At 36.1% G+C, this 21,016-nt stretch overlaps 1 pseudogene across 3 annotated transcripts; it reads left to right on the top strand.

Annotated features, from left to right (window-relative positions):
* The first annotated feature begins 15,264 nt into the window (after positions 1–15,264).
* LOC149264227 (pentatricopeptide repeat-containing protein At1g25360 pseudogene) lies at positions 15,265–18,873 on the top strand (annotated as a pseudogene). 3 transcript variants are annotated; one of them, XR_016259643.1, is made up of 3 exons: positions 15,837–15,973; positions 16,206–18,249; positions 18,803–18,873. The product of XR_016259643.1 is annotated as a pentatricopeptide repeat-containing protein At1g25360 pseudogene, transcript variant X3 (transcript). The 3 variants fall into 3 exon arrangements; XR_016259641.1 differs by having other exon boundaries at positions 15,265–18,249; positions 18,814–18,873; XR_016259638.1 differs by having other exon boundaries at positions 15,265–18,249.
* Positions 18,874–21,016: the final 2,143 nt, after the last annotated feature.

Raw genomic sequence — 21,016 nt, 5'->3', positions numbered from 1 at the left:
ACCCCAATGAGCTACACGTTTCCCCACCCCTGGACCCCAAATCTGTGCAGATTTGACTACATATTTAGATCGGAAGCAGGGTCTTTGAATAAAGGAGGAGAGGACTATCCAGATATTCATAAAAAATTTGGCTAACAAATCCATATTGATTTGGGTCAATTACGAGGACTCTTAACTCGGTTAAGAGTATCAAACACAAGATACAACATCGGGAGAGACTCCCAATAACTGAGCAAAGACTACTCATCTTCGAAGGGAAACTCCTATTAGACAAGAAGACCTTCAAAGAATGTAGAGTAAGCAAAGGCTCCACTCTATCCTTGGTATCCGTTTCTTCAAAGAATGTAGAATAAGAAAAGGCTCCACTCTATCCTTGGTATTATTTTTATACAGAGGATCGAGACCTAACCCTTCAGCGTCCCATAAATAAGTTATCCAAGGGAATGCAGAGCATGTGAAGGCCACAACCACAGCCCCAGCTGGGACATTGATCGGGACTTACATAGTGGAAAAAATTGGAAAACACCCACATATGAGATCCATAACTTATAGGTAAATAACATGTTCTCATATTTTCATAAAGAGGTTGTTATTGGCTGATTTTTAACTATTTTTACTCATAGGTAAATAACATGTACTCATATTTTCATAAAGACGTCGTTATTTGTACATTTAACGGTTTCTAGCCCAAAGAGGACCTATATCGATGGATTTACACAAACTCAACTAAAGAATGTGACATCTACTTATGATCAAAGAATTTTTTCATTGTACACCCTTCCTTCAAAGAATATTACCATTTTTTTAGGAAGGACTTGGTTCCAAGGAAGAGCTGAGTTATTCACTACTCCCTAGTTCCCATAATTTGACCCATCAACAATGGAAGTAACAAAAATGCATGTCTGGTTCGTTTGCCTAATTTTTCGACTCTATTTTTGACATCATTTAGTTCACGAAGACATTGGAAACACACTAGGAGTTTTTATCAAAACATATAGTGAGAGAATAACAAAGGGACTTTTCACATACAACCATACTTGTGTGGAGATCGATCTCAACAAGGGTATGTCGAATCGTATCTAGCTGAACAAAGGACACTTCCATTGGAGATAGAGTCTAGATTATGGAAACACGACCTTTAGATGTTGTGGATGCAACCAAACTAGACATCTACAAGATAGTTGTCCTCTTGCCAAAAAACCAACAAATAAGAGGAAAGGGCAACGATGCAAAACAAAGAATTGGCAACCTCGCAAGCCTCATCCTTTTGATGACGAAGAAGAGGTGGATCAAAGGGACCCCCCAAACAAAGAAAACGAGGAAATGGTTGAAACAAAAGCATAAGAGGGGTAGGACACTTCCATTGGACACAAAGTCTGGATTGTGGAAACACGGCCTTTAGATGTTGAGTATGCAACCAAATTAGACATCTACAAGATAGTTGTCCTCTTGCCAAAAAACCAACAAATAAGAGGAAAGGGCAATGATGCAAAACAAAGAATTGGCAACCCCGCAAGCCTCATCCTTTTGACAGCGAAGAAGAGGTGGATCAAAGGGAGCCCCCAAGCAAAGAAAATGAGGAAATCATTGAAACAAAAGCATAGGAAGAGGCCCCTCCACAGAAAAAAGATCTCAACCAGAACACAAAGATGATGGCAGTTCCACCAATTCCTAAGCAACAACCACGAAGAATGAGATGATACTAGGAACTAAAAGATCTCATGTACCCAAGAGATCCAAATTAGAAAATGAGCTCACCCAAATCCAGGGGATTCAACGTTAGCTATTATCCAACCTACCATGGGGGCTAGAAGGAAGTAAAAAAAAAAGGGAAAATAAGGAAAAGCTGATGACTTCTATAATTATACAAGTCTTTAGGCAAGCTAGCTAGTTTTTCTTTATGCTAAGTTATGGGGCTTTAAGCCATTTTTGTGACCGATCCAAGTGATTTTTCATCTCTGAATACATGCTAGATATGTATCTACAAAATGTAATTTTATTTCAAATGATAATAAAATACATTTTTTTTATGAGGAAAAAAATTATGAAAGCCCTATTCCAAAATAGACACTCCTATCGGAGTAATTAAAAGCATCAAAACACTTATTTCATGATACATCTAAGCATCAAAAAACTTATTTCATGATACAACCTGGATAGACATCAATCCATAATAAGCATCAAAACACTTATTTCATGATACATCTCACGTTGCTAAAATTAATTTTTATTATAAAAACTAACTAAATTATAGCTTTAATTTAAATTATTATTAATTATAAAAAGAATTTTAAACTCTTATTATTTTTATTAATTATAAAAAGAATTTTGAATTGTTATTATTATTATTATTATTAATTATAAAAAGAATTGATATAAATATGCATTTTGGAAAAAATGGAACAAGATTCTTAAATGGATATTTACCTCCAATTTACCATGGAGATTCTTATTGTTACAATACTATGGGTGTTGGCTAATTATTATCCGTTTTGGAGAGTTTGGTTAGAATTCAACTAATTTTTTTGGTCAAATCTTCATTTTTAGTTGTTTAAACTAGGTTTTTCTAGTGAGCATATGGATTCAACACCTTGAAAAACCACTGGAACACTTGGATTCTGGAGAGTTCACAACTCAAACTTGTGATTCCAACAAATCCCTGCCGTTTTTTTGGCAAATTAGACCAAAAAATATGCCAAAAACCCTCCAAAATGTATAAGAGATAGACTACGACCAATACTGTGTGCCCAAAGAACCTTAACTCCCCCTATGTGACATTTTTTCATAAGACATTTTTTAAAATTAATTGATTTAATTAATCAAGCTAGATCCATCTTAACTCTTGATCTACCAATCCTCGAGAGGGATCAAATCTATCGAGGTGCAAACCTTTTTTAGAGTGAAAAGAGATTTGATCCATCTGGGTGCTTGGTAGATCCGAAGTTAAAATAAATTTAAACCGATTTAATTATTAGTTTTTATTAAAACTATTATGACATGTGTGCATAAATGACACTCTATTTTATATTTAATTTTTTTAAAATATTTTCTTAAAAATATATATTTATATATTTAAAAAAGTTTTAAATTTTTATTGATTTAAAATTAGAAAGTATTCTTATATATTATTATATAGTAATTAAATTTAAATATCACAAAATTTAAAATTAAAATATAAAATATAAATTATAAATTATTACTGGTTCGAGTCTTGTTGCTGTTATAGAGCCGATTAAGATTGACAGAGTGCAGTGAAATTCTTTACCAAGTGTTTGCATATAATATTAGAGTCCAGGATTCCGATCATCTCGACAACGATCTCTTCTTCGTTGTCGACAGGAAAACCTTTTCGAGTGTCATCTAACATTTGCACTTGGCTTTCACATCAACCAAATTCTTTTTTGAAAAAAAAAAAAATCATTAGATTTTTATTCTTTTAAATAGGTAATACTAGCATTTGCATCTAATGTTGCAAAGGAAACGCCGTAAGGCATAGTGTGTGGAAGAATATTGAAATGTGAATGGGCTTTTGTGGGCTTTTTTGAAAGCAAGGGTCGATGATTCCGAGTTTTAATTTGAGGAAGCCATGCCGAAAACCGCTGAAATGGAATGCAAGTAGCCATAAATTATCGCATAAACTTGTTTAGAGACCTTTGTTTGTAGTTGGTAAAAATTGTGTAGTTAAAGGTGAAGGTAAACGAATGAATCCATGCGAACAACAACCGGGTATCCATATTGATTTGGATAGGGTTATTTAAGAAATCATTATTCAAACGAGAAATTAAATTAATATGAAGATATATTGAAAACATGTATTATATTCATTAAAATCAATTGATTTTGTTAACAAAATATGTTAAAACCCATTGACAATGAATTGGTTGTGAGGACATAAACTATCAAAATGGTATTTGATCCTGAAACATACTTTTTTAAGTTTGAAATGGAAAAAAAAATAGTTGTGAGGACATAAACGATCAAAATGGTATTTGATCTTGAAACATCCTTTTTTAAGTTTGAAATGGAAAATACAAATAGTTGTGAAGACATAAACCATCAAAATGGTATTTGGTCTTGAAACATTCTTTTTTAAGTTTAAAATGGAAAATACAAATAGTGAATTGTAACAGAAGAGGTTCGAGAAAGAATATAATATTCTAAAGAACATTGTGCTTGTCATTCCATATTTGAAGTTGTATCAAAACATGTTGGAGGCATCGAAGACCTGAAGAAGCAGCAATGGACCTGCAAAATGTATATTTTGTTAGAATTAGTAATATGTAAATAAGTTGTGGAAATTTATTAGTAATACTTTGCAGGTGAGTTGTGTTAAAATGAATTTGGAATTAATGGAAATGAAGTTACCTTTGCCATGGGGATTTATATATTGTTAGTGGAAGACGCCTGGTGAATAATGGCATATTGAACACCATTGGAGGTTTATGCGTAGTTGGAGAGGCATATTTTTTGCTTGCCATTCTACTTGTAGTTTCTTAGGTATGTTATTTCTGAGTCCATGTGTCCTGTTTCAAAAGAAAGAAAATGTTAAAATGAGATGTATAGATAATATCAAGACATTCTAATATTTGTTTAATTATTAATATTGATTAAAGTTGGTTGTTGTTGAAAGATATGAAAAGTATGTTATGAAATAAAATGAGGTAAATAAATGGAGGAAACCTTTTGCTGATGTTAAAGTATGGGTTGGAGCAGGTTATCTAGAGGCGGCATTGAACGGAGAATTTCTTCTGCGTGTTTTCTGCGAGCAATGTTTTTGTTGTCCTTCATTTTACTGTAACGATCGAAACTGAATGCGGGGCTAATCCAGAGATCTTGTAGAGAAGGTACTCTTGAAATTGCTGTGAATGTGAGACCTTGAAATTCTGTTTTTCCAATGTCAATTGTTGCTTTTGGAAGTGTCATACCTTGAGATTTATGTATGGTTAAAGCCCAAGCCATCTTCAGTGGAATTTGTGCACGTCCATTTCTTTTTACTGCTGGAATAGGCAAGTGAGTGGGGTTTCTTTCATCCCAAGGAGGCCCGATGTATTTGGGAAAATCTATGACAAAAAATGTTGGAATTTGTGGTGGTGTAGTTGATTCTTTGTAAAAGATGGTTACAATTTCTCCGAGGGAACCATTAACAAGTTCGGCTGAAACCCAAAGGTTGGAAGTCAACATAGCTTTTTTGCCATTGCATAGTAATACAATTCGCTCAAGTTGCTCATCTTCTGAGGAAATGCTGGAATATGTGTTGCCGTCTTCAGCAATGGATCTTGCGATTGGAGTGTTTTAAGATTTCATCATTTGCTTATTATGGACCATTGTTTGAGCATTTGTTGGAAATAGATGCATGGAATCATGGAATGAACATATTTCTTCTTCTGATAAAAAGGAATATGTGCGTGACATGAGTATGTTGTAGTCTTCGATTGTTGGATTTGCATCTCTAGTGTTCTGGAGAATGTTCCTGAAAGTAACCTGTGCGATGTTGTCGCCTTGTTGACGAAATATTGTGTCTAATGTGATGATTGTGTTGAAGGAGTTCCATAGTGCGCTTCCGTGGCTCGTCCCTACATATAGAGGTATGTCTTTGACGGGTGGCAGCTGACCGAGATCACCAACCAATATAATGGAACAGCCACCGAAAGGAGTGTTTCTTTGTTGTGGAAATGCCTCTCGAAGACGTTCATCAATATGGTTGAGAAGCTTTGGCCCAATGAAGCTCATTTCATCGATTAGTATGTATCTTATATTCCTGAGTTCTTCTTGGAATTTTGCAAGAGGATTACCTTCTAAGGGCATGAGATCCTTTATAGGAAGGTGCAGAGCAGAATGGATTGTCGATGCTTTTATGTTGAAGGAAGCAACCCCTGTAGGGGCGAAGAGCATGATCGGTGATTAAACTGCATGCAAGATGATCTGAGAATGAGTGGTAAAGAAAAAATTACTAACACTTTCTCCAAGGTGCATAGATATCGAATTCATCTGTGCCCTATTCTCATAAAGGCGCTAAACAGCTTGCCTCGATCTTACAATTTCTTTTGCCAAATTCTGCCCAAGAAAATTTTGACTCATCAAAGATAAAAGCAAAGCCTGTTTCTGAGTACTAGCAACCTTGCTGATGTTCTTTAGTCACAAACATGATATCATTAAATTTAGAAATTGTACTAGGGAGAAATATAACAAGAATTGTTACTGGAGGTTCAACCCAAGATACGTAAAAAATGATGGAAAGCAGTACATCAGCCAGCATTCAGTGCAAACACACCTCACAAGATCAATACTAAATCTGTAGCATTGGATTCCATGTGATGTCAATAAAAATGAAGCCAGGCAAACGATTACTCATATAGACAATAAAATCATAAATGAAAAAATTAAAGCTATAATGTCACAGTAATAGAGAATCTAAAGATTTGAAACACAAGCATGTGTGCTTGGAAGCTCTTCATCTAGAACCACTTGCAGAGCAAACTAATGCAGGCATCATCAATATAAACCACAACTCGGCCAACAGGAACTCAATTAATGATCCCAGGCTAATCATTCTACTTTACGTGGCTTACAAGACTCCTGGAAAAGCATCAACCACAAAAAAATTAAGCTTGAAAACTATCTAGTGTGCTGGAGAAATTCATTAAGAAGATCTGCTCCTCAAGATTGATTTTGATAAAGTCCTACACAGATTAGAATGGTATATTACTTCAGATATGATGATATGGATTGGTATCCTAAGGTTAGAAAAGCAATGAGGTACAACGTTGAGAACCTAACCATTCAAGTTATTTTGCAATGGTCCATCAAAAAGGGTTTTCTTTGTCCAATAAAACATTTCATCGTAGCTAATGCTCTAGGTTAGCTAGAGTCAAGTGCAAATCGAAGGAATGATCATTATCAGGTGCTTACAAGATGTTTTAAAATCCACTTTGTAGATGACTATGTGCTCTCTCTAGAATTAGCCCAATCTTTGGATATGATGATGTGTTGGATTTGGCCCAAGTTTGAGAAAGCAGTGAGCATTATGTTCACCAAAGCATCTGTTAAGTTTCAAGCTGGGCATCTAGTATTAAAAAACAAGTTACAACTAAATCATAATTAACAATTACATCTGAATCAGGTGATTTTTTATTCAAACATGGATGGCATAACAATGTTGACAATGTTGACGATTTTAGAGAAACACAAACTCAGATACCTAGTTAAGGTTCATTTCAATGTTTCAAAAAATAAAATCACGGGGTCAAAAATCCGCTGGCAAAAACTACACGGACCAGTACAGAAAGATCTTCGCCAAATAAAATTAACATCACAGAGCAGTACAGAGAGATATTTACCTTGATGGTGATTAGTTGCTAAAGAAACACTACCCCAATGGGCTTTGCAAACCCTGCATTTCCCTTAAATAGAAATGATAACTGTTAAACCTCTCCCAAACACAGACTCAGACCATATGCATACATATTTCCTTTCTATAGATAATATCCTATTTTGTAGAGATTAGTAAACAAAAACAGCGTACCTGCTACTCCATTTACAACCTCATAAGAATCCTAAATCATGGATCTTTTTCCAACTGCCCACCTTCAGCCCTAAATCTGGCAACAAAATAAAATTGGCTGTTCACATCTATATCTCGCAGGCAAATAAAATGGGCCGAACAACGGTGTAGACATACACACATACCAAAACAGAAAACTGAAAACAGAGAAAGACAAACTCATTCATTGTTAAGCTTACAGTTTCCCACCTCAAGCCATTGGAGTGCAGGAAAATTACTTAGCAAATGTGTAACTTACTTCCCTGTTCTATTGGCTATGTTGAGTGGAATTTGTGGTGGGAATGTGCACAGCGTCCTACTAACCAAGTTTAAGGCCGAGACACAGACCATTCCTTGTCATGGCCTTAACCCCAGATTTATCCCTCCTTGAAACATGATAATATCCAAGGAATGATGGTCTCCCTGTGAAATTCTATAAGGGTTTCTAAGACACCATTGGGAAACCTTTTAAATGTGTGCTTGGAAGCTCTTCATCTAGAACCACTTGCAGAGCAAACTAATGCAGGCATCATCAATATAAACCACAACTCGGCTAACAGGAACTCAATTAATGATCCCAGGCTAATCATTCTACTTTACGTGGCTTACAGGACTCCTGCAGAAGCATTAAAGTGCCATTTGCTTATCAGTCTCTAGCTTCAACTTCTTATCAGGATACTAAATCAAGGATTATGCTTCTAAAAAATCTGAAGTAGCTATGAAAAAGATTAATGAGAACACAGTTCTACTTTATTCATCTAAAAATCCTTATCAGGCTAAGCGAATATACTTCTAATTTATGCATTTCAATCAACCATCAAACTGTTTTACAATAGTTCTTTATTTTTCTACAAAACTGGCTTCAATGTATGGAGCAAAGTAAAAAAGGAAGAAAATGAAGTAACAATTTTAGAAAGAGGAAAATTTAGAACGTGACATGATGTTAAAAGCCAAATGTAAAATAGCAGCGTCTTATTTGATATCTATAAGCTTATTCATCCCAGGGGAAGCTCTCAGAGATGGATTTTGACCTCGTCAACTTCTTGGTCCATATGAATTTCATATGGCCAGTAAAACCACATGAGCTATCCTAAAAATTTCAAACCGTTTATATATAATGCATAGGAAATCTAATTCATGTCTAGCAGGACTCTTTTACAATGCTCAGCCCTGTGTCAGAAACTTAAATTTAATCATACTATCATCCATTCTCACTATTGCATGTCACTTGTATCTGAAAGGCTATCTGTTGTTTTAAATGTGGTACAAATTATATTACAGTTCACAAGCTACCTGCTACATGGTCCTGGACATATATATATATATATATATATATATATATATATATATATATATATATATATATATATAACAATTCACAAGCTACCTGCCACATGGTCCTGGCCCCATATATATATATATATATATATATATATATATATATATATATTAATGCTAATGGTGGGTTTCTGGGACAGCCCATAGATGTATCCTGATAGTGTTAACTTAGTATACAACTATTGTAAAAAGGGAAATAAAAACAGCAACTGCAAATTAGTTAATATCATATTTAGCTTGCAACTACTTGCTATATAGTAAAAAATGGCTATTGTCAGATAAAGGTAGTGAGAAACAACTGCAAATTCAATAACAGAACAGAGATTAAACTGCATGCAAGATGATCTGAGAATGAGTGGTAAAGAAAAAATTACCAACACTTTCTCCAAGGTGCATAGATATCGAATTTAGCTGTGCCCTGTTCTCATAGAGGCACTGAACAGCTTGCCTCGAACTTACAATTTCTTTTGCCAAATTCTGCCCAAGAAAATTTTGACACATCAAAGATAAAAGCAAAGCCTGTTTCCTGAGTACTAGCAACCTTGCTGATGTTCTTTAGTCACAAACATGATATCATTAAATTTAGAAATTGTACTAGAGAAAAATATAACAAGAATTGTTACTGGAGGTTCAACCCAAGATACATAAAAAATGATGGAAAGCAGTGCATCAGCCAGCGTTCAGTGCAAACACACCTCACAAGATCAATACTAAATCTGTAGCATTGGATGCCATGTGATGTCAATAAAATGAAGCGAGGCAAACCATTACTCATATAGACAATAAAATCATAATTGCAAAAATTAAAGCTATAATGTCACAGTAATAGAGAATCTAAAGATTTGAAACACAAGCATGTGTGCTTGGAAGCTCTTCATCTAGAACCACTTGCAGAGCAAACTAATGCAGGCATCATCAATATAAACCACAACTCGGCCAACACGAACTCAATTAATGATCCCAGGCTAATCATTCTAGTTTACGTGGCTTACAAGACTCCTGCAGAAGCATTAACCACAAAAAAATTAAGCTTGAAAACTATCTAGTGGGCTGGAGAAATTCATCAAGAAGATCTGCTCCTCAAGATTGATTTGATAAAATCCTACACAGATTAGAATGGTATATTACTTTAGATATGATGACATGGATTGGTATCCTAAGGTCAAAAAAGCAATGAGGTACAACATTGAGAACCTAACCAATCAAGTGACCCCCTTGTTTCTGGGACAACCCATAGATGTATCATGATAGTGTTAACTTAGTATACAACTATTATAAAAAGGGAAATAAAAGCAGCAACTGCAAATTAGTTAATATCATATTTAGCTTGCAACTGCTTGCTATATAGTAAAAAATGGCAATTGTCAGATAGTTATTCCCAAGAAAGAAGGGAGAAAACCCCAGGTTCTTCTACATCATCCTCCAGAAGAAGTTATACATGTAGTGCTTGATCTGATACCATAGCTACCTTAATCTAGGCAATGGTTTGAAAAAAAATGATGCTGATTACAATCAAAATGAGAAACCATAACCCAATTAGAGCATTCACAATATCTCTAGAGGACGCTATTTTTGAAGGGACTTCGTCACAAGAAAGGAAGATGGGCACTCATGTTGATACAAATAAATAATGACAAATGAACTAATCTGCGGACAAATGAATGATAAGTCTTCTGTGCTGAGATATCTTTTATATGAGACACGATATAATTGTTTCCATCACACTATAATTTCAGTTGTTTCAAATATAAAATCCTCTCGTAAATATTTTTGTGTTGTCAATCATATCGTCATATTTTCAAATTTATCATATTGTCATTGTTCTTGTTTTTCTGAAAAGTTGTCAAACATGGTTGATAACTAAATTTTAAAGACTCGAGAATTTTAAAATGTTTATTTTTTAATTAAAATAAAAATATATCAGAAAAGGAAAATCCCTACAAATATCAAAGCTACCAGCAATATAATAACACAAACAAAAATATTAAAAATATAACAAATCAAATCAAACATATCATCTACATTACAATTATCCATATATATTCTTTAAAATGTAAATTTAAATTGTTTTAAATAACATAAATCCGCTTCAAACAGATCTCAAACTCTCCAAATAAAAAAACTGAAAAAAGAGACAAGAATTCAAAAGGTAAGAAGATCTGAACAGATGCACACATATATATCATTTAAAATGTAAATATCATTTGTTCCTATATTATTTGAGGCTGTACCTGCAACGAAATGTTGGGTTGAAGTTGAAGCTGTAGCTACAGCCGGAGATGTACCAACCAAAGTCGCTGCAATTTACCGCACCCGCCAATTTAATCTCGAATAAATATATATTGTGCCTTGTTCCTTTCATAAAGATTCATAAGTGTAACATGTATTCATAATGGAACATAGAGCACTACACCGCTACTTCACGCTGAAATGAAATTATGGATGAAAAGAAAAAAATTGGGAAAAACCAATGCCCATTTCAAAGATGAAAAACCTCTGGATAGAAAAAAACCTAAGTAATCAAAACTGCCAACCAAAAAAAATTAAATCAATAGGCTCGTTTAGTGTGAACTTTAAGTTGAATAGCTTTCATTTTATTGAAAGGCCCAACCATAGCTAAACCCTTCCAAGAACTATATTCATCCAATCCCCTTTATCAGCTATTATCAGCACATAAGACATCCCATTATGCAAATATTTATTAATAAAGAATTATTTAAATAGGTATACATATTCAAATTAGAGAAACAAAATCATAAAATAAGCATACCTGCTTGACCATTCTAGTATTAGTCATAAAAAGAATCCAAACCAGAGGACTCTATTCTCCTCGTCCATTTCTTTAAATCCTGCCAAAAAAACAAATCGACCAACCAAAAGAATGTGCACATACAAAAATATAAAAATAAAGAAATCAACCCCAAAACTACAAACAACATTAAAAGAGAATGGACTGTAAAAGCCAAGATGCATGGTCATGCATAGAAAAATATGAAAAAAAGAATTAACAAATTAACCAGCAACATAGCCTGCGAATAACATAACCTCGCCCAATCTCTACCAATGTTACCCGCATCCTTGACCCTTAGCAACCTAATGCCCTGTCTAGCTTTCCTTTGGTGGGCTGCTAGTCAAAGTACATTTCCATGTGCATGTAACCATGTGTAACAGAGAATTGAAGCCCAGAAGCGCGCATGGGTAACAAAGAATTTAAGCGTTTCAATTTTCAGCAACACAGCAGTGAGCGGAGGTCAAGATTTTCTGACGGATGGATCTAACTCTGAGTACCAAGCTGAGGTTGAGCTTATGGTTGGTTTCGTCTGGAGGCAAGAATTGAATCGAGCAGAGAAGGCATTGTGTTAAGAACAATAACGGCCCCTGCCAGTGTAACTGCGAAATGCATTTCAGGGACGTTGGAAGCCACCATAGATACCTGCATATATGCAACGACACAACGAATAAGATTAAAGATTAAGATTCATTCTGCTCTACTCTGCTGGGTTTGAAAATGAACATCATAAAAGATTTCCTTCCAATACTTACGACATTCCCACCCCTCGCAACACATTGCAAGCATAGAGAACAGAGGTGACAACGCTGGTATTTGTGAAACCTCTGGTCTGGTATTGCAGACCACAGAGGTGGAGTCTCCATCTTATTACACAATGGCAAATCTTTCTATGAAACGAATTGGGGATAAACCAATATTCCTCCATTAGAGAAAATCTACAAACCAGGCGCTACAACTTTAGAAAAAATAGGAAGGTGAATTCATCCAGAATTGAATAGCTAGTTGTATGCATTTAACAAAATTGAATCAATTTGTTATAAAAAAAAAAACAAAAGAAGACACACCGAGACTATACAGAATTTTACCACACACCTTCTTAATTCTGTACCAATCAGGGCCTGTGAAGTTTGCAGCAGTTGCAGGAGGCAATAATCCTATGGCGCCATACCAAGACATGGGTAGTCTCTGTTTGCCATAGCCATAGATTATGCAACCTAATTAACAACTTGAAAAAGGCCGATCCCAACCTTCTTAATTATGTACCAATCAGGGCTTGTGAAGTTTGCAGCAGTTGCAGGAGGTAATAATCCTATGGCACCATACCAAGACACGGGTAGTCTCTGTTTTCCATAGCCATAGCTTATGCAGTCTAGTTAACAACTTGAAAAAGGCTGATCCCAAATCAAATTTGTTCCTACTCATCTCACTCATTGGGCTGATATAAATTTGAACATATATAACCAGAAAAGCAAAGAGACGCAAATAAATTTATCTAGTCTACCTGGGATTCAATCCTTGCGCACACCTGTGGATTCGCAAATTGATGTTGTACCAATTCATATTTAAGTTTAGCCTGGAAATTCATTAACACTTGAGCAAAGCGAGCCAATTGCTTGAAATTACAAAATTCATATTAAATCCTATAATGTACGTCACTTACCAAGCCAATCTAAAATCTGTATCACTTACCAAGCCAATCTAAAATCTGTATTAAGGTTAACCCAACAAAAAGAGATGAGATCACATGTACATACATTTGCATACCTAGGATTGAGAAGGATGTGGGTGGATATCTCCTCCTATATATATATATATATATATATATATATATATATATATATATATATATATATATAGCTGGAATTGAATCTCTTGGCCCCTGCTAATTAAAAATTGAATTGATGTGACGTCTGCCTTCACCTCCCACACAACACATACAAACCGCATACCAAATGGCACAACACAACACATACAAAACCAGACCAGGCAAAGTTCAGACCGACCAAACCAGACACACACAAACATGACAAGACATGGAGCTCCAAGAGTCATACAGACGAGACCGGCATATAAAATAAGCGACCATGGGAGGAGGAGGAGAGGGAATGAAAAAGGTAGAGATTCAGACCAGAGTTGCAAATAAATATTGGTTGGATTCAACGGTCCTGCGAATAACATAACCTCGCCCAATCTCTACCCATGTTACCCGCACCCTTGACCCTTAGCAACCTAATGCCCTGTCTAGATTTCACTTGGTGGGCTGCCAGTACATTTCCAAGCACATGTAACTATGGGTAACAAAGAATTGAAGCCCAACAACGCGCATGGGTAACAAAGAATTGAAGCGTTTCTTTTTTGAGCAACACAGCAGCCAGCGGAGGTCAAGATTTTCTGACAGATGGATCTAACTCTTAGGTACCAGGCTGAGGTTGAGCTTATGGTTGGTTCCGTCTAGAGGCAGGAATTGAATCGAGTGCAGTGCATGCTTGCCAGATGCCAAATGCGATGCGCGGCGAGGGATAATGAATCGAACACTTCGAATCAAACGGTGAATATTAATTCTATCGTCTAACAACAAAATCAATGGCTCAAGAAGGTACAAAATGGCACTGGAGGGGAGTCCTTCCCAGAGGAACACCAAATCATTAGATTTTTATTCTTTTAAATAGGTAATATTAGAGAAAAGTATCATGGAAAAATTTATAGGTTGTCAAAATTCCAAATCTGAAAACCACTAAAGTTTATATGAAATGACATCTTTTTCATAGTGGGTGGAGATCAATCCAAAGAAGGTAAAAAGAGCATAACTACTTTAGAGATAAATCTCAGCGATGAATTTATTTATATTATTATGAATAATCTAGAATATTTTTAATCTCTACCATCTATTTAATAATTAATTATCTCTAGAGGCACTCTCCAGCCCAGTGTGGTAGAGATAAAAAAGATGATTAATGTAATGTAAACATCTTAACTAGGTCAAAAAAAAAAACTCTATAACAATAAAATATTAATAAAAATAAAAATAAAAATGACTCGTGATATTGACCTATAATATTTATATCTATTTAAAAGGAGAAATTAAACCAAACTAGATCCATTTTAACTTAGCGTTTATGAAGGATCAAATCTTTTGAAATCTTGTAAACCCAAAATTAAAATGAAGCTAAATTAATTAAATTAAAACCATAAAAACTTTATTTCAAAATAAAAACACTTATTAACATAAGAACTAAATACTTATATCAACTTAATAACTCAGTGTTTATATAATATTCTAATTTAAATAGATTAAATTAAAACTATAAAAACTCTATTTCAAAATAAAAACACCTATCAACCTGTCAACTAAATATTTATATAATATCTCATTTTTAATGCTGAAAAACTTTTTCACCTTCCACCACCACTCTCCTATCACAATTAGGAAATCTAACACATACTCACCTTCCACCACCACTCTCCTATCACAATTAGGAAATCTACCACATACTCTCCTATCACAATTAGGAAATCTAACACATGGAAATTTCATTATCTGAATTTGATCTAACATTATCTGGTAAATGTAATGGGTGATCCATGAGATCGGTTTAGCTATTAACGATCAGCTAAAATTGAAGACACATTTAACCACTCCCACCTAACAATTCCTACAGCGACATATTCAAATTAAACAGAACAGATAACTGGACTCCCACTCCTAACGCACTCCTCATTCCCGACAGAGCAACATGTCCATGGATTTCAACACACTCTTCACCACTGCTACCAAAGAATCTCAGAGCGACAGGTTCAAGTTTTCAAAACTGTATCCAAAACCGAAGGCGTTTCTCCATCCCCATATATCTTTTAATGGATAAATGAAGCAATTTCTAGTGAGTTGCAACAAACAATTCAATGAGTTCATTTCCCTTTAAAATTTCAATTCTTCAGCTTAGTATACAATCCCGGGAGCCATGATCGTATTGAAAAAACTGAATTGTTTATGCTTCATACCTCTGCTCACGCCACTACAGCCCATTGAATACCATGGCTCCCGCACTGTATTCATCTTCGCTGCCGATAGCTTGGCACTTCGCACACGCTTGTTTGGTTGGCACCCCGCCATGGATCTTAGAACATTGTCTGGTATTTCCACTGCCAGCACTTCTTATTTTGAAGGAAACCCAATTACATACAATGAACTTAACGATGGAGTGGGCATTGGAATTCTGGATGGAAATATCAATAGGCTCTGCAAGGAGGGAAAACTGAAGGAAGCCGTCGACATGCTGCACACATACGACCAACAAGGCATCGGGGTAAGCTTTGACATCTATGGTCTTCTGTTCAAACATTGTACTAATACTAATGCCCTGCTTGAGGGTAAGAGAGTTCATGTCCATATGAAGCACAGTGGGAAGAAACCCACTGCTTTTGTCTCAAACCATCTAGTCAATATGTATGCCAGATGCGGCAGATTGCAAGATGCACGCCATGTGTTTGACAAAATGCCTGAGCGAAATGTTTTCTCATGGAATACAATGATTTCAGGGTATGTTAAATGTGGGAGACTGGAATCTGCACGTGACCTGTTTGACAAAATGCGTAAGAGAGACACGGTCACTTGGAATACCATGATTGCGGCTCTCGTGCAGCGTAACCAGTATTCAGAAGTGTTCAAATTGTTTTACCAGATGCAGCGGGAAGGCATTGAGATGAGCCATTTTAGTTTAACAAATGTTCTGAGCGCATGTGCAAGATCATTGGCATTGGAACAGGGGAAGCAGATTCATGGGTGTAGCATTAAGGCTGGGCTTTTATCTCACCTGTATGTAGCCAGTGCCCTTGTTGATACTTATGCAAAGTGTGGACTCATAGAGGATGCACGCCTAGTATTTAACAAAATGTTGACGAGGGATGTGTTATCCTGGACAACGATGATTTCAGGCTATGCGAAGTGTGGTAACGTAGAATCTGGTCGGGAATTGTTTGACAAAATGCCGGAGCGAAATATGGTATCTTGGACTGCTATGATAGGTGGGTATTCCCAGCTGGGCTATGGTGAGGAGGCTTTGGAGCTCTTCTATGAAATGCAAGTTGAAGGCATGAAGCCAGACCAGTTCACTTTTGGCAGCGTATTGAAGGCTTGCGCTGGCCTCGCAGCTCCTAAACAAGGCAAGAAAGTCCATGCTCAGCTTGTCAAAGTTGGACTTGAGTCCAATATCTTTGTAGCTAGTGCCCTTGCTGATATGTATGCAAAATGTGGCATTATAGAAGATTCACGGCATGTCTTTGATAAAATGCCTAAGCTAGATGTGGTTGCCTGGAATACTATGATAGCAGGCTATGCGCAGCACGGTTTTGGGAAGGATGCTATTAAGTTGTTTGAGGAAATGCTTCAGGCAGGCATGAAACCAGATGATGTGACATTTATTGTTGTCCTCTCGGCATGCAGTCATGCAGGCCTTGTGTATGAAGGGCGCAAGTACTTTGATTCAATGGCTCGAGATTACTGCATCACCCCAAAGGAAGATCACTATGCATGTCTGATTGACCTTCTTGGTCGAGCAGGACAACTCGATGAAGCAATGGACTGTATCACCAACATGCCATTTAAACCTAATGCAAATGTGTGGAATGCATTGCTCGGTGCTTGTAGACTCCACGGCAATCTAGAGCTAGGTATACATGCAGCTGAACGTCTTCTTGAGCTTGAACCACAAGCCTCCGCAACATACATTCTTCTGTCAAACATCTATGCTGCAGTTGGCAGGTGGGATGATGCAGCAACGGTAAGGAAATTGATGAAAGACAGAGGGGTGAAGAAGGAGCCAGGCCTTAGTTGGATTGAGGTGAAAAATAAAATGCATAAATTCATTGCAGAAGACAGATCACACCCTCAGACGGAAGATATCTATGCAATGCTGGAGAATCTGTATGAGCAGATGAAAGATGCAGGATATGTGGTGAACACCAACCTTGTGTTGCATGATGTAGAACAAGAGCAGAAACAACAATCTCTCTCCCATCACAGTGAGAAGCTGGCCATTGCTTTTGGGCTTATAAGCACAACTCCTGGGACACCGCTCCTTATTATCAAGAACCTTCGTGTGTGTGGTGACTGCCACACTGCCATCAAGTTTATCTCTAAGATTGTTAACCGAGAAATCATTGTAAGGGATACAAGTCGTTTCCATCATTTCAAGGATGGACTGTGTTCTTGTGGTGATTATTGGTGACAATAAGCAAACCAAGCGACATTTTAATGAGTTTTGATTATTCCCTCTTTAGTGGCAAATGAAGCTTAGGTATTATTTTGGACTTGGCAAAAGCCTAGTTTACAGGTGTTAATGGAATATTGCATTACAAATATCTTGTGTGTACTGACTTGAGCTGTATTGTATAATAAATATGCCATGATAATGCAAGGAAAGCAGTGTCGTGTAGGGCATGGCCTTCAGAATCAATAAAGGGAACACTTAAATGTTACATGGGTGGGCTTTCTGTTGGATCAGCAATTCTTATCATGATGCCCAGTTGGACCTATAATCACAGAACTCTACATAATGATTTCAGGCATCCTTGCTGCTCAGGGGTCAGTAGCATCCTATTAGTTCGTAGACATTGTAAATTTAGTTCAAGAATGTTTCTCTCTTGGGTTTTGTGTGGTGTCCACAAAAACACCATTTTTGTTTGCCCTAAGCCTTAATTTTTAAAATATGAAAATTATGTAACGAGAGATGGATGCTTTTTTATGTAATTAGAAAGAGGGTTTTATGCTGTATTTGCAAGAATTTCTAAATAAGCCTGGGTAGAGTGGAAGCTAGGTGTTTTAAATTTTTCTAGAGGTATAGCTAAACATGAGAAAGCTAGAGTACCCCCAGAAATATTCTTGAAAGAACAGAGAGATCTTTTTTAGTTCCTGTGTCCCAGCAGTTCTTGTCATCTACTATATATTTAGTGACATTATTTTAAGCTGATGGCGTTTTCTCAATGTTAACTATCTCTGTGATTGGATGTCTGTGGCTGATAGCTGGTTATACTTGTTAGACGTCAGGATGATTTTTTAAATTTTTACCTAGCTCTGAATATGTTGAATTTGCGTTGTTATATTTTGAGCACTATGACAGTTATTTACACTGTAACAGATTGTATGCAGGGAAATTACTTGAAAATAACAACGGCTTTATCATTCCTCTTGCATCATCTGCCACATTGACCTCATATTTCACACTTCAGCAAAGAAATGGCTATGATTGTGGTGTATTTATCTTAGCCATAGTGAAAGAGCTTATCAGATGCAATCCAAATCAAGCATGAAATGCCTCTCTTGCTCTAAATGCCTGTGAAGGGGAATCAGATTGAAAGGTATTTGTCGAACTTTCTGCCTGCAATTTTTATTTCATGGATCATTTTGTGCATTTTTTATGAGTCCGTGTTTGAAAGTTTATTCTTGCCTTGCACCCAATAATATCAAAATTTCAAGTAAATTTAACGGAATGAATGTACGAGCAAGTTATATAATGCCTTCTCACACCAATTGTTCTATCTTATCTGTTACGGAAGGGTTATCTGATACCGATGGGGTTTTGCAGGTTTCCTTAAAAGGGTATGAAAGGTTTTTTGAAAGGTTTTCCTAATTACCAGCTGAGAGGGCATGGAAATGATTTCTTTCAGTTTGGGACCAGCTCATTGTTTTACACCTTTTTGTCCAACTAATTTTTGAATGGGATTTTCCTTTCTTCAACCACTGTTAGTAGATTCTTCTGAGTGCCAGACGACTGTGGATTTTAACTCTGCTCTTTGAGGAAACCAAACTGAGTCAGCTGATGGGGCAGCCCAGGTCATATTGGCATTTTTGTGAGAATGGAACCCTGGTAGACTGCTTATCTTCATTAACCTCATGAGTGAACATCCCCCCTATTGATATCATCTCTGTGATTTGAAAAGAGTTATTATTGAAAATTTGCATTATACGATGTTCCATGTTATTGAAAAGCAACCTTCTCTTGTTTTCCTGAAATTTGGTTTACTTTTCTTTTTTTAGATTTATAGATTTGATTCCCTGGGCAAGTCATTCTCCAAGTGGAGCCTGGCAAGTTTGTTTTTAATACAAGGCACTGAAAATTTCTAAAAGTTTATCTGTATAAAGTTTAAACTCTCGTATAATAGATGAAAGAAATGATTTAATAATTTTTAGACAAGGGATTTAATTATTTCTAGTTAATGCAGTTCTCCGATAGCTTCCTTCATTGTATGGTTGTTTTTATCACATTGAAAATCAAATTGCCTTTATTTATTGTTCTATTCAAAATCAAGGTCACACAAAATTCAGTATCTTGGGAAAGATCATTTTCAATTTAATAGAAAACTTGCAAATTTCGGCGGGCAAGGAGCAGAAAATGGCGATAACTAATATATGCTAGCACAGTGAAAAATGGTTTTCATGGGAGCTGATGAAAAGTTCTGCACTATGGTGCTGTTCTGTTGAGGAGATCTGATTTGAAGATTCTTCAAGCCCATTGTTATCTTAACGATCATATCATTGAGTTTATTTTTGCTACTTGTCTTCAGCTCTCCTAGGATTCTTGTTGCACCTTCAATATCATTCTGGATTCTGAATACCCCTGATGTTAGTAGGGTCCAGCTATTTGTTGATCCCTGAGGCTTCTAGATAAGTCACACCTCAGCAAAGAAATGGCTATGACTTGGTTTATTTGTTGTAGCCACAATGAAAGAATTGTGTTCATATGAAGGAGAATTTTCTGGTGAGGATTGGGAAGTGATAACATCTTACACTTAGGGGATAAGAAGCCAAATTTTAAAGATTATCGAAGACCTGTCTAGACTGAGAGGCAAGTTGCAACAGTTTTCTTTCTGAAGTTCTTGTGGGTTTAAATAATATGGAGGAAAGACACGGGGGCTTCACTAGGGGAGAAATACCATACCACGTGGGTTCATATTGGGGGATATTTATTGAGGAAAAAATGATATAATATAATGGGGGATATATAGGGGGTAGATGGTTTTTATTTTGGCAGGTATAAAAAATGGAGCCTAAAGTTAATGAAAAAATATAAAGGGGTATGAAAAAATGTTAAGAAAAAATGGATACCTACAATATCTAGTGAAAGTAGGGGTTTTTAAATTGGGAAGGTATATTGGGTTCATATTGGTAGGGGTTAAATAATGTGATTTTTAGGGGTATTTTCCAATATGTAGTCAAATTAAGGGTATTTTTTAATATGCCACGAATGCACGTGATATGTTAGAGGTTCATTGAGTGAAGGCCCCGTGAGAAAAGATGGAAAGGTTGACATTTCCTCCTCTTAACTTTCAGCCGACATTCCAAGGGTAGCCAA

Source organism: Pinus tabuliformis, chromosome 6 (assembly GCF_031772625.1).
Source record: "Pinus tabuliformis cultivar Carrire ecotype Pingquan chromosome 6, CPIR1, whole genome shotgun sequence".
Classification (NCBI taxonomy): domain Eukaryota; kingdom Viridiplantae; phylum Streptophyta; class Pinopsida; order Pinales; family Pinaceae; genus Pinus; species Pinus tabuliformis.
The sequence above is the reverse complement of the archived record's forward strand: the minus strand, read 5'-3'. Positions and strand labels throughout refer to the sequence as shown.